The sequence below is a fragment of the Lygodium microphyllum genome, chromosome 12 (assembly GCF_053477565.2).
Source record: "Lygodium microphyllum isolate KBCC chromosome 12, Lygodium_microphyllum_v1.1.10, whole genome shotgun sequence".
Lineage (NCBI taxonomy): Eukaryota > Viridiplantae > Streptophyta > Polypodiopsida > Schizaeales > Lygodiaceae > Lygodium > Lygodium microphyllum.
In genome coordinates, this window is record NC_141146.1 from 5,610,117 (window position 1) to 5,623,100 (window position 12,984).

Here is a 12,984-nt window from a genome sequence, read left to right on the forward strand (position 1 = left end):
AATATTTCCCGCCACTTTCAAAGACATGGCGTTTCAGTGGTATGAGAGACACGTAGTAACACAAAATTTTGGCACATGGGACATGAAGTTGGCATTCCTCACTAAATTCAAGCGTGAAGGTTTTGAAGAGCAAATGCGAGAGGAGTTCATGAACCTAAGTCAGGAATGGGTAGAAGCTTATGTATCGTGAATGGAATCCATACTGAAGAGATGGACCAACCACTATTTGAATGAAGGCATCTAGAAGGGAGTTTTTCTTAGAGGTCTATAACCACAAGTTTGCAAGTTTGTGGAATCGAGAAGACCAGTCAACCTGCAAGCTGTAGTGGAAGGTGCCACAATAGCAGTGGCCTCAGACTGTTCCCCCAATGGCGACTCAACAATAGTGGAATCCTACCAACTGGAATTAATAACCCCCAATCTCAACAAGAGCTCTGAATTAGAACCAGAACAAAGGATTCTCTGGATCAACCCAACCAGTTTTTACAATAATCACAGAAGCTTTCCAAAGCCCTACTGCAAGTACTCCAAGAGGGGAAAATGTGAAGGACTACGTGTCCAATTCAGTTGCAAGTATAAAGAAGGAGCTTATGGATGTGATTATAGGATAGCTACAGACACTGAAGGTGAATACCACCAATATATCTTCTCCTACGAGAGGTGGGAGAGATGTGATGTGCTGTAATACATAGTGTGGAAAGTGCCATCAAGTGGGACATTTAGCAATTGAATGTACTTGAAAACCAATCATTCATGGAGCTTTCTGCTCATACTATTTGAGGAAGAACCATACAAAGGATATTTGCTCTCCAAAGAAGATGCACAAAAGAAGAAAGAAAGATGAAGAAGGAAGATTTAACTACCTCAAATCCAAAATGACAAAACAAGACATTGGACCAAAGCCTATGCAGTTCGGTCCTAACTTCTGTCCAAGGAGGTTTCCCTCTTAGAGTTACAGAGGACAACAGTCTGGTGGTGGCCAGATATCAAAGGTGTAATGTTATAGATGTGGAGAAAAGGGTCATATCTCATTGAACCCTCCAAACCCTAAAAGATCTATGGACTACAAGCCCTTATGCAGTCGATGCAAAGGAGAAGGCCACACTGCAAAAAGCTTGTCCAAGTCCCGCTCAAGGAATCAATAATCAAAGGAACTCACTGAGATAAACCACTCAAGGAATCCACCAATAGGAGGGGACCCAAGACATAGACAAATAATTGAAGCACAGGGTAGGACTGTGGGAGCTTTCGCTCAACCGCCAAGACCCATGGACCTCTTATTGTTTCAAGCGTTCCAAGCCGAGCACTAATGGCTACCTCTCACATAGCCGATGCACCATCCATATCTACGGGTGTAGTGAGCTTACCTCCATGCCGATTGAGTTACCTCCTCTCTCGCGCACTCCGGTAGCTCCACGATCCAAGTGCAAGATTTAAGCAAGCTCCATCCCCAAGCTCCATTGCTGCGAGCAAGACAAGAGAAGAGAAGAGAAGAGAAGAGAAGAAGAGAGGAGAAGATGGAGAGCTTCTCCTCCCCAGCCCCTCACCCTCACACACTCACTCCCTCACACTCTCACACTCCCTCTCTCAAGAACAAGCTCAAGCAAGCAAGAACAAAAAGAAGAAGAAGAAGAGGAGAGCCACTTTTTGCCACACACAAGAATGAGCTTCTCATTCACTTTTCAACTTTATATACAAAACCCTAAATCCCTTTTGGGCGGTCATCCCCTTTTCCCCTTTTTACATGGCCGGCCATAGCCTAGGCCCTTTTTCCCATTGTCCTTCTATCTTTCTAGCTTCCTTTCCACCGCCCATCTACATTTACAAATTGCACGGGTGAGAGCCCGGTGCTCCTTGAATTAAACCATGATGCACTTGCGCTCTTTTACAAAAGTTTTGACTTGCGCTTTTCCTTGTGCGCCTTTCTCCCTTATTTAGGACTCTTCTCCTTGTGCGTCTTTGTCTTCCGTTTCTCTTTTCCTTGGCCTTTGTCTTTGTCTTCTGCTTTAGCTTTTCTAGATTTTCCACCTTTGTTCGTTTGAGGGTTAACATTACCCCCCTCCTAGACGAGTGCCAGTCCCATGGCACTCACCGTCGTAGGTGGCAAGCTGTAGCATGCACCGAAGACGTGGGTGACAAGGACGCATGTGGTTTCCGTAGAGGAGTGTTGGTAGTGGTGTGAAAGAAGGTCCTGGGGGCCTGTTGGTGGCCAAGGTGGCTGGTGGAAGGGTTGTTGGAGTTGGTGGTAGGGTTGTTCTGTGTTGGGAATTGCATTGATGGCCAGCACAAGTGTAGATTTATTGGGGATTCTGCAACACATGACAATTCTTTGCGGGCTTGTCGGATGGTAAGGGATAATCATTCAGAGTTAGATGTCGCTAAAGAGCGATTGAAATTTCGTTGGAGGCTTCAATACCTGCAATTTGAAAACCTCTCGTGTGGTCTCTCCCTAAGGGGTAGTGCTAGTCTTCTTATCATACACAAGACATATTTGATTAGTTTGGGAGACAGGTTGAACTCTAAGAAAGCTAAGAGTATTGTCATGCACTTGAGGACCCAAATTGTGTATATACTTCGGTGCAGATACTATGTAAGTGCTCGTGCATACTTAGATATTACGTAGTTAGGAGACCGTAGGCTAGTTTCTCGTAACAATGTGTGGATGAAGCAAAGTTGTCCATGTTGAGAAGAAGCACACGTGAAGGTATATGAGACATCCTTTGCATTGTGACTGCAGGACGTAGCATAATTGAATATAGGGACACCGCACTTTTGGTATAGCTGGAAGCTGTTGGACTTGTTTGATGAGGACAGTGTACTGTTCATGGCCAATCGTGCGGTGCTTACCACCACTGATTGCAATGGTACTAAGGAAAAGTGCAAGAGAGAATGCAAGTGGGTCAGGGTGACAGGTCTAACCATAGGCAAGACAAGCTCCCTAAGTATATCCTGCCCTTGATGTGCCCTGAACAATTGTGGGTGATGCTAAAGGGCTAGGGGACTAGGGACGGAGCCAGTCGACCAAGGTCACTGGACGTACCTAATTTGAGGACCCCTAGGTGCTGTGCTGTGATCGTGGGTGCTTCTTATCTTTTTGTTCATTTCTTTTTTTCTTTCTTTCTTTCTTTCTTTCTTTTTTTTTATTTTCTTTTCTTGTGCTTTTTTCTTTCTTTCTTTATTTTGTTCTCTTCTCTTTTCTTCTTTTTTTTTTTTGACTTGCCTGAGTACAACCATTACAATATACTGAGGCTATCAGCCTTTCAATGGGTTGGAAAATGTCAAGCTTCAAAGGCTCAGGAAATGGATATTACAGTGATGATTGTGCCCTAGCCTCGTTGTTAGAGAAGCAGTCGTTGAGATGGGGAGATACACTTGAGATATTGCAAACCTCCTTACGACACACGCGATGTTGGTATAATTGAGGTAACGACTGCCGTGAGCCAACTATAGAGCTTGACCCAGAAAGAGAGCGTAGCCCATGAATATGCTTTAGGCCATGCGATGTGGGTACTCGCCAAGGTGATTTTTCGCGTTCCGCATCGTGGCTGTGTTGCGGTTCATGTGCGGTTGGTGGTCTTGCGATGGCCTGGCCGTTGGACACGTTTGCGCGACGACCTGTGTCATCCTGCATCCACTTGTCACTTTGTGAGAGTATATGCTCACTTGCATTAAGTACATCGAACAAATGCAATCATGTTAAGACATAATTTTTCAAAATTCTATGATGTCTATTAACAAAAAGTTATGGCATGCTGACTTGTCGAGCTACTTGTACATCATAGGGGTTTAGTCGATAGGTACAAGGCAGGGTGAGTCCGGTTGGCTAGGCGACCGAGACAGTGCTAGTGTGGGATTCCCGCGAGGCTAGATAGGGAACATGTCGGCCGGGACATGAATGGTGTAGTCCCGGACCGCTATCATTTCCAGAATGTCTTTAAACAATTCATTAAATTCTTCCCTATCTCGGGCTGCCTTTTCTCTTCGTGAGCACTTGGTGCTCGAGCGTGCAGGTCTGTGCAACTGGCGTTGCCACATGCTGCGCATTTCTTTGCGTCTTGACTTTCTTGGCGCGAGGATTCTTCGGCCTTCGTCCAGGACGGTGTCGCTTAGGGCCTCTCTTCTTCGCATACCTCTTGAGGGTGGGCACGTAGCGCACCGGTGAAGGGGCACGTGCCGCATGCTCCCGTCGTCTGTGAAGAGTGTCTTTGCATGCCAGATGTCTGTGGTTCTCCATGTGTTCCGTCTGAAAGCCTGCAAGATGCAATCCAAGGTTTAGGCCTTGATATGGAATAAGATTGTTTGCATAGGAGGGATTTCCATGTGGGTTGTCAAATGCATATGAATAGAAGAGAAGGCGCGGAACATGTTGTACTCATTGTAATGGTGTCCCTCTGGCCTCTAACTACGAGCAGATCTTGACTTACGCTAGGTTACGTCGGTTGGTGGTCCTACGTTTGGAGGGCTCATCCTCGGAAGGATAGGCCGAGAAGGAAAGTGTGTAGAGAGGGACTGCACCTTGCTTACATCATGAGGGACGTTGGCCAGGGTTTTCCACGGTGGCAATGCAGACGCATGCCCTTTGCCCGGAGGCGAACATGATCGAGTGAAAGGGGGACCGGCTTAGCATAGCCTGTTGGCCCCGATTCTTCTGTCTGTGCTTGGGTTTTTATTGCTTGTGTGTGTTGATGATGTTTATACAGGGTGACGCAAAAACCATTGTTTATATATAGATACATTTTTTCAAATCCTTGTCACTTCACTAGGATAGAAACCAATTGTAGAACTCGGGATTGTACTGAAGCGTGGCGCATGCATCTAGTACACGTGATAGCTTACTCAGTACTGATAGATATTTCGCCACATCGAGTAGCATGGAACCCTGTCCGAGTCTACTGGCGACATGTAACTCCTCCTCAGTAAGAACCTTATCAAACAGAGGGTTTTCTTGGCTTGGGTTAGCCAAGTCCTTGCCTCAGATGGCAGTCAGCACTCAAAGGGAAGTTGGTGCCACATAGGTTGGGTCTCTTAGAGACCACCATTTGGCCAATCGCTCCTCTGAGAATGTCATGATCTGGGCTCCTACTTCAGCCATTGCAACGCGCTTCTCACACCAACGCTGTTCAAATTGACTTTGGCCCTCTGATAGTTGTTTTAATTGCTCTATCTCTAAGAGATTTGGTTGGCAGAGTGCATCATTGAATATGAAAGTTAAGCGCAGTTCGTCGGCTTCCTCGTCAGAGATGAGTCGCATGCATTCATGTAAGAGCTTGTTATAGTGCTCGTCAAGATGTTCCTGCTCTTCCCAGGATAAAGGGAAGGGCAAGTAATCTCCAAGCTGCTCTTTAGGGAATACGCGCATGTCTGCCAGGACGTAGACACGAGTGAACACCTTGAGCTTAGCATCCAACTCAGTTAAGCATTCTGTGACACTTCTATGTTCAACAAGGGATTTCTCGGTTACTATCTCATGCAAAGTTCTAAGAGTTTCCTTAGGCTTTGGCATAGCTAGGGGCTCAAGCCTAGATAAGCAAGATTGGTCAACGCTAGGATTGCTTATTCTCTCAAGGATTGTGTGTTTTTCCTGAGGTTTTGCTACTATTTTGTCATGGTTCTTCTCGGATGTGACTGGTATAGATTTGTCACCCTGTTGTGATGATGTTGTATCCACTCTTGATTGGTTTATGTGAGTTCTATTGTCGGTGGATTGAGTGTTGATGGCAACGGCTGCTTTGATTTTTCAGAGCACACGGATGTGACTGAGGTTTCACTACTATTAGGAGAGACATCAATGGGTTCATTGGAGGATGGACTTGATGCTTTATCCCCAGCTCTCCATCGCTCTTGGTCTCAATGCTCTTGGGATCCACAACCACTTGTGATTGTTGTTGTCTTCGTTGTTTTCTCCTCTTTTTCCTGGTCAATGAAGGTGCATCTCTCAACGACTCAGGACCTTGGACTAGGTCAACCGTTGATGTGCTTGGCTGGGCCTCAGCATTTTCTTTCTCTAGTGTGTCCTCATGGGACATAGCCGTGGCCTGCAGAATAGCCTTGCCAGGTTGTGAGGGTACAACTGTCTCCCTTTTTGGAGAGTCTAGCTCTTCAGCCAACTCTCTTGTGTTTAACTCCTCTAGCCTAGGCTTTAGGCACTTTGAAAGTGCTGGAGTTATTAATGAAGTTGGTTGCAACACCTCCTTCATAGGTAAACTACTAAGGACACGTTCTGCAAGGGGCATTGTCATGGCCAAGGGTTGTGATGGCTATGCTCCCTGATTTGAAGTAGTAGCAGCTAGTTTAGTGGGCTCGCTACCCTTGGTGGATTGCGGTGTCAAGTCCCTAGGGCGATAGGAAGTGGTCGTGTCTTTTGTTGCCCTTTGAGCACTCATCTGTGTAGATCGAGCATGAGTTGATCTAGTCACATTAGGTTGCTCAGGCATACCCTTGGGTCGAGAGCTACATATGGCATCATATCCCACCTCTTGGACATTTGGAAGCTTAGATGGAGATAGAGATTGGAATTGAGCAGTCGCCCTTGACAACTACTGTAGTGCTTCCTATGTCTGTTTGGAAAAAGAGGATGTAGGAGGTCTAGGACTCTTAGGTGGACTTGGCACTGGCTGAATGATTTGTTCAAGGCTATTAGACGATTGTGCCATTTGCTTGGTTGAGCGAGCAGCCTTGCCATGAGCAATGTTGTGCCTATGATGCTTGTTCTCCCCTTGGGAAATCAAAGGCTCTTGGGGCACTAATGATTTTTGTGCATGCTCAATGGCTATGTATGACATCTATCTATTTAGCATGCTAGGCTGAGGCTCTTTCTTTTGAACAATCATGTCTGGTTTCTTGCCTCGAGACCTAGAGTTTCTCTTAGATTCCCTCCTGTGCTTCGTTGCTTTTGATGCACTCTGGCCTTCAGCTGATAGAGGTGGTTTAGCAGGGGATTTTGGTACCCAAATCCATCAGTTACCTGCGTAGTACCCTTGAGCACGTAGCAACGCTTTGGATATCCATCGCGGTGTTGTGCTGACCCTCCATCGATGCCTGCGTCTATAAGGCTTGGGCTTCTTTTGGGGTCTTCTACGATATTTGTAAGTCCAAAGCCCGTCCTTGGCATTGTCTCTTGACCTTCTTGTTCCAGGCCTAGCCACACTCACTGGTTCTCGTTGTTCGACCTGTGCTTGCATCAGTTTTTCCAACAAGTCCTTGCTCTCGTTAGTAGGCTTGAATATTACGTTAGCACCTTGTTAGATATGATCAATGCCCCACCCTCATTAGGTGCTACCAATGATCCATGGTGCTCTGTGTAGGCATCTTACCACACAAGTCAGCATGCACCAACTCTAGAGGAGCCTGTGCTCTATTCTTGCTTTCTTGTGGAAATTCCTTTCTTTGTTGCTTGCCCATCATACAAGCTTCACATGATTCCTTCAATTTAGTTATTGTAGGTAGGTGAGCAACCATACCTTGCTTTTGCATCTCCTTCAATACTGCAAATCCGATGTGTCCAAACCTTTCATGCCAAAGCTTACTTGTGCCCACTCCAGCGGTGGCTGTAAGAGCACTTAGCTCATACAGGTTGTTCCTTCTTTCTCCTTTGCCAACAATTGTGCCAGCACTATCAATAATTTCTGCACCTGTCTTCTTGAACCTCACTTCATGACCAAGATCAGTTATGGCAGCAACTGATAAGAGATTTCTCCTGATTTCGGGAACATACAACACATTTGAAAGCTTTTTGACTTCACCATTTGCAGCAACAAAAGAAATAGTACCTGTGCCCGCAGTAGGGCATTTAGCATCATTTCCAACCGTCACAGTGATGGATTCTTGTAGAGGCTGCATAGAACTGTATAGACCTTTCTTGTTGGTCATGTGACGGGAGGCCCCACTATCCAACACCCAAGAGTCAGTGGTAGATTCTTCTTGCGCCGAGGAGCACACTTCCTCAATGGTAGGTGCCGACCTAACAACCTTCGCGGGCTATAAAAGCTAAACCCCTTCGCAGCCATCACTCACTCATCTTTCACCCAGTCAGAGTTGTTGTTCCAGCTAGCCTTAAGCTCTTCACCTATCTTCTGTCTAGATCGCCATCTAAGCTTCACTCAGTGGAAGCGCACGGGTGGACAGAGCCATCTTTGTATCAGTTGTTTGAAGTTAAAGAATTTACTGATTCTCCTCTTATCTGTTGTGTACTCTCTATCTCTTTCTCAGATTCTGTTCGCTGCGCCGTGTAATATTTTACACACCTTTCTTCCCTTTCCTTCGAGGTTTGATGAGGTCACCCTTGCTAAAGGTTATGACTATCCTCACACCCGGTAGTGTCAGGTGTATCCTCTGTACTACATAGTCGGCCTCACACTTGGTCACCCTTTGAAGGGTCTTCCTAAGAGGGTTTCTTCCCCGCAGCTAGCACTATTTGGAGAAACATGAAATAGGATAGGCAAGCTTTCAGTTTCAATTGTTGCAAGGATATTGCACTTCCCTATGAGTGCTTGTGGAGGTCCCCCATAAGGGCTAAGAGTTGCATTAGTCGGTGTCAGCTCTGGTTGGCCTAGTAGGGTCCATGATTCATAGGTCAAGATGTTAAAATCCTCTCCTTCATCAATCAGAGCATCAATAGTATGCTCTCTTTTTGCGGTGAGTTTGACCCTAAGATAAGTAGGTGGTACTATGTCTTCATCTTCCGGGTCCTGGCTTGTAAATTTAAGCCTTCTGACAAATGCACTTGAGTCCCCACTTGCATGACCAGACGTGGATTCTCCACCAATGTCTTGGATTCTCCACCAATGTCTTGGGTTGTCTGTGCAGTGTTGCTCAAGGTACATCTCTCGTCAAGAGTGTCATGTCTAGTCATCTTGGCATTTGTAGCTTGCTGATGTTGCATTTCACTCTGACTAGACATGGTATGAACACAATGTCTTCGTGTTCTCATGGTGTGGCCTTTTTGCCCTTGATGGCTAGATTGGCCCATTGATGTTCTAGGGTCTCTATTTCTCTCTGTTCGGGTATGGGCTTTTGGTTGCTCTTTTGCAAGTGAGAATCCATGCTCGTGTAGAGCCATTACTACACTAGGGTCCAATTTGCAGGACCTGTCACGGCACGTGTTTTCTCTCCAACCTACTTGGGGGAGGTGCGGAGGGGGCAGAGCCCCCTCTGCGGTGGTTCGGGGGGGACAATCCCCTCCGGCCCGCAGGGCAGTTACAGTAAAAGCCATGCACAATTTGGAGGACCGTTTATAGCCAAATTTTGAACTACGTGCTCTAAATTTTAGCCCAGTGATGGATCTGTGATGTGCCTTTAGCTCTACATAGCCTTTGGGGTCAATCTCGGGGTTTAGATGTGTCAAAATTTGTGTTGTAGATACTTGTCCGATTTTGACAGTTTTCTATCCAATTTTCAGATATCCGATTTTGGGTTGGTCCGATCGGCCCAGTGGTCCGATTTTGGTCACATTTGATTCTGGGAGTCGGATCGAAAAAGTGGTTCGATGCTGGGAATCGGATCTCGGACAGGGTGGTCCGATTCTAGTAGTCGGACAGGGTGGTCCGATTCTGGATTGGTCCGATTCTGACTGGTCCAATTCTGACTGGTCCAATTTTGACTGGTCCGATTCTGACTGGTCTGATTTTGACTGGTCCGATTCTGACTGGTCCGAGTGGTCCAATTTCCAAAATTGGACAGGTTGGTCCGAGTGGTTCGATTGGACAGGATGGTCTGAGTGATTCGATCGAACAGGATGGTCCGATCGGATGGTTGTCCGAACGTCCGATTCTTAGAATCGGACACTGGATCGAATGTCCGATTCCGCCGACCCAAATGCACTTTCGAGCATGAAATCATCAAAAATCTTAAGGTATTGATTATTACAAGCTACGAGATTCAACAGGAATGATGCTGGAGTGATGGGGAAGAGATCTATATGCCTAGGAATTATCAATAAACTCCAAAATGCAAATCGGCAAACAAATCAAACCCCCATGCCCTGTTATGACAGCAGAAACCCTGATGCTTGTTTTTCTTCTTTTTCTTTGTTTTTTTCCTACCTTAATGCATCCAAATCACAAAGTAAATACCTACACTACTCCATCTCACAACATAAATCTCAAAAAAGCAAAAAACCTACTTGCCAAAGAGATCGAATACCATCTTCAACCCCCCTCACTTCCTACCTATCTCAAGCACCGGTTCGGGGGAAAACCCTTACTTTGATGCTCGATTCGAAGCACGCAAGCGCTCAAGGCTTGAATTCGTTTGTCCCGGCAAAACGGAACCAAAATGTGGGAGCTTTCGCTCAACCGCCAAGACCCACGGATCGCTTATTGTTTCAAGCGTTCCAAGCCGAGTACTAATGGCTACCTCTCACATAGCCAATGCGCCATCTATATCTACGGGTGTAGTGAGCTTACCTCCATGCCGATTGAGTTACCTCCTCTCTCGCGCACTCCAGTAGCTCCACGATCCAAGTGCAAGCTTGAAGGAAGCTCCATCCCCAAGCTCCACGCTCCAAGCTCCATTGCCGCGAGCAAGACAAGAGAAGAGAATAGAAGAGAATAAGAGAGGAGAAGATGGAGAGCTTCTCCTCCCCGGTCCCTCACCCTCACGCACTCACTCCCTCACACTCTCACACTCCCTCTCTCAAGCACAAGCTCAAGCAAGCAAAAACAAGAAGAAGAAGAAGAAGAGGAGAGCCACTTTTTGCCGCACACAAGAATGAGCTTCTCATTCACTTTTCAACTTTATATACAAAACTCTAAATCCCTTTTGGGCGGTCATCCCCTTTTTACATGGCTGGCCGTAGCCTAGGCCCTTTTTCCCATTGTCCTTCTATCTTCCTAGCTTCCTTTCCACTGCCCATCTACATTTACAAATTGCACGGGTGAGAACCCGGCGCTCCTTGAATTAAACCATGATGCACTTGCGCTCCTTTACAAAAGTTTTGACTTGCGCTTTTCCTTGTGCGCCTTTCTCCCTTATTTAGGACTCTTCTCCTTGTGTGTCTTTGTCTTCCGTTTCTCTTTTCCTTGGCCTTTGTCTTTGTCTTTTGCTTTACCTTTTTCGGATTTTCCACCTTCGTTCGTTTGAGGGTTAACAAGGAGCGCCAACGACGAGGATCTGTCAAGTCTATTCACCCTGATCGACAACGTAGTGGAGCGCAAGAACTCAACCATGGCTGAAGAGAGCTCTGACCATCAGTCTAGTGACGAGCTTGATTTGAACATATTCCCAGATGCTATTCAGCAGCTGGTGAGCAGTTATGACGCGCACGCCCGGTACGAGCACTGCGGCAGGACAGCAGACGCAATCATTGTAGACCTAGAGGAGGAGAGAAGGCTAGCCCGCAAGGCATTGCAGGGAATGGTTGATTATAATAGGGATCAACAAGCTAGGAGCCAAAGGCAAAGCATGGAGTTGCATGAGGTGCAGCAAGTGCTGAACTTGGCTGGCCGAAACCGAACGGACCATGAGAGAGCACTAGAGGGAGACTTGACATTGAGCAAGCTCCTCATGAAACGACTGCTTGATAACACCGCAGTAGAGCAAAGTGCCACCGCACTAGCGACGTCTCTACTTGCAGGATTAGGGGCAAACCAAGGCTCAAAGAGCCAGGCCAAAATACCCATTATTGCCAAGCAACTCGATAAGTATCAACCTCGTGACGACCCATACAGCTTTGTTGAGCAGTTTGAGTAAATCTGCGAAGCCAACGGCCTCAACAAAACCAGACTCAACGTTTGCAAGCATTCAGGCTTTGCCTAGGCAACAAGGGTAGGACGTGGTATACAAGCCTGGATGTCGTAGAGCGAGCCAACTTCAATAATCTCAAGGATCTCTTCGTCAAGAGATTCGTCGAGCCTGGATACTCAGATAACCTGCTGGTACGCTTGATGAACGTCAAGCAGAAAGAGAAGGAGGACATCCGTGACTACGTGACCCATGTGAGGAGTCTCTTTAAGAGAATCCCTCTAGGCGAGCGACTGACTGACAGAGCAGTTTCGATTGTATTCGTCAGCGGAATTCGAGACGAGGAGTTATATAAGGCATTGGCAGGCAATTCAAGCCTGCAGCGGGACATGGTGGCTAGAGTGTTTGAGGAAGCCATCAGAGTTGATGACCAGCTGAAAGAGCGGAGCTCTAAGAGCTCAAATCTAGAAGAGACCAATCCGTGAAGGTCAGAGAGAACATCAGCCTCTAGTAAGCGGTCAATCCCATCATCCCAAGATAAGGGAAAGACCACCGAGACAGATTGGCTGAGGTCAAGATGGAATTAGCCAAGCTACAAGACATGTTGAGATGACCAACACGCCCGCACGTCCAATGCGTGTACTGTGGCAGAAACCACTTGCCGGCCGAGTGTCAAGACCCTAGGTCAAGACCTTGTGCTAAGTGCAGTAGGTTCGGCCATGATGTCGTGCATTGTAGATTACCAAGAATACTTCCATACTCACAACCCTATGGCCAGCCTTACCTAGCGAATAGGCCACAGCCATTCTTCGAAAGGGGAGCCCCATTGGCTCTTCCCGCGCCTAACGATATGAAACCAGCCGCCCCTAGAATGGACATAAATCATACAGGCATTTCTAGACCGTCTAGTCCTTACGTGACCCACCCACCAAGCGACGCTCCAGTACACTACGTGGAGGAGTCGACTGATGAAGAGACCTAGATATACCCTTACGTCTCGCACGACGACAAGGGCAACGCAGTCCTCATGGATTATCGACCCGTGCCGGTGATGGCGTTAGAACGAGGACAAGGTAGAGGCCTAGGAGGCAGCCGCAAGATCCGGTCACTTGTTGGACTTACGGACACCTTGGTCATGTCTCATCACGCTGCCCTGAAAGAGAGCAGCAAAACAGGGACAAGGCTGACCAAAGGTGCGCAAAGTGCGGAATCACCCATCTTTTCATAGACTGCCCAAAGCGAAAGCCGTCCTCTAGCTCGACCAACTTGCTATCCATCCCATTGAGGTTGTTTGGTGTCGAAAAC